The following is a 2,579-nucleotide window of genomic DNA, read 5'->3' as shown; positions in this document are numbered from 1 at the left end:
TTTTTTTTTAAAGAAAATAGAAGTAATTTCATTTTTTTGTTTCACATTTACCATTGTTACTAACGCTTCTTTATGAAATAAGTAATGCTGAAATTTCTAATTAATTAGAAATGTATTAAATTACACTGACTTCTTTGCGAAACAGTAAAGGGACAGGCCAGGGTAGATACTTTTTTCAAGGTTGACATGCAATTACAGCTAAACTATATTAATTAAAATATTGAAATTTACTGACAACAAAGTAAACGTTGTTTATTATTATGTACGTTCGTCATTTTCCACAAATTTTCAACTAATCTATGTTTTTTTCATTTAGACACCATTAGTACCTCTTAACGTAGAATCACCCATATATCGTGGTAGATGATCAACATGCTCAAGCTATTCCTATAGAGAAGAAAATGGACGATCGATCAGCACACATAAGAACCCGGTCCGGCCGTCCAGTACATTTCCCAAGTTATATCCTAACAGGCTAATCCACATAGTTCCTCACTGGAAGGGGGTCCTGTGGGAACACTCGGTATATTCAGTAGACAATTCAAATGTGTAACAATTAAAGTGCCTCATTTGGCCTACTTACTAAAATCGCGACACAGTGCGACCAACTAGGTAATAGACATTTATACACACAGACGTAAATTGCTGAAACATCTAGTACCATGAGACCAATGTAAATAAATTTAGTATAAATAGAATGTAAATAAATCAATAAACTAGTCGTAACACAACGCTCATTCTTATTTGAATACTGCAATAGTATCAACTCTTGGATACTGCAATATCAACCTCGAATGCTGCAACAGTGTTAATATTCATCATAGATACAGATAGTAATCAAACGACCACAACATATTCTACCGAAATTGTAATTTAAAAAAGAAAAAACAAAATAATATGTTATATTTAAAAAAAATAAGTTATTCAAAGAAGAACAAGATAAATGGTAAAAGATAATTAAAGAACAAAATACTCGGGTGCCACTTTGCGGAAGCAAAGAACCAAAAGATAACTATAAAAAATTTACCTCGGGAGACTCAATCAGGGATTCCTGGATTTCCTTGATTAAAACAGATCTCGAAGTCTCTTTACTCTAACAGTAAAATAACCAAATTGTGAGCACCAGGTAAATAATTATTTAACAATACAAGGGGCACAAAAAACTACCCTATACAATGAGGGGATCGGTGGTTGACTCCCGTCAAAGTCGAGTAATGTTGTGGATTTTTTCCGGTGCATGCGGCTGACGTCCCTGCACTGGCTTAGCCAGGGTTCCTGAGGGTGGTAGGCAAACGATACTTCCCCTGTGCAGATTAAATTGGTTCTCTTTGTAGAGCGTGATTTCGAATCCGGAGAGATACTGTACATCTACACTAACAGTTAGTGATTTGAATCAGTTGCCTCCTGTACTGGGAAGTTATTCGTGTGGACCTTAAGAGTCGCACCAGTGACGCAATTTCAATAAAATTATAAAGCACAATTACTAGACGTTTATTTTTTTCTTTATTCCAATTATAATATAGTTGTGTAGTGTAAATGTAATACACATAAAATCGATAGAATTTAAATTTGCTTCCTTATAAAACATTTTTTGAATAAAAATAAAAAATTAATGAGGAAGAAAACAACTGGGTTTGTTTNCTCATTATACTCTCGACTCTTGTTCATTAAACATACTATTTCATACAGTACCTGCCAAAGGTTTTGTTCAATCATGAATAGTAGTGCGAGTCGAAAACAAGCGTTAAAGCCTTTAATACATCTTCAAATATAAATAAACATCTCGTTGATATTTTCAGTAGTAAATGATACCAATAACAGCACATACTATAGGTATACGTGCTTTCAAATAAAGTAAACCAAACGCTCTTTTACAAAGCTAGTCAGTAAACGTAAAGTTAACTTTGTTTGGCAGGTGCTCCAAAGAGAAACAAATATTACCAGGTATCTTATTAAATTTAGTTGAGCCTGAAAACATTTTTGATGCTCCGAAATAAAAGTTTGCCAGTTTCTGCGATGGTTATATCTTGCTTTTCTTTTAGTTAAATAATAAATCACCAATTATTTCGAAAACGTGATACTTTGAGATTTTAAACTTTAACAATAACTCCTATTTAGTTCTGTATTATCTATTGAATGTGCCTACTGATGTATTTAAGGAGATCATATAAAAAATCAAATTTTCAGCCTGTTTTGTTTATAATGTAGAAGTCACGCAGATATAATACTTATTCCGTAGTTATTAATGGTTCTTTTTCGCTCTGTAATAAAGTCTGATTTTCATTGTACCTTCTATATATCAAAATTATTTGTTGCTTCTTGTACATATAGATGTTGTTACTATCAAAACTTCCCAAATATTTTAATGTTCGATTTTTGTTTTCTTTTGTGTATGATTGACTATGCCGCATAATACTAAAAATTGATTTCAAAATGAGATACCGAAAATAAAAGAACTTAACGCAACTATCAAAGTATCTTTGAAATATTTATGCAACTTATTAGAAACTTCATTTAATGAAAAATAGAATAAAAAGGTAAACTTAAATGTTTATTTCAAGTTTTACTCAATTTGTCAT

Source organism: Agrilus planipennis, unplaced genomic scaffold, assembly GCF_000699045.2.
Source record: "Agrilus planipennis isolate EAB-ADULT unplaced genomic scaffold, Apla_2.0 scaffold171, whole genome shotgun sequence".
Lineage (NCBI taxonomy): Eukaryota > Metazoa > Arthropoda > Insecta > Coleoptera > Buprestidae > Agrilus > Agrilus planipennis.
Note: the sequence above shows the minus strand (reverse complement) of the source record.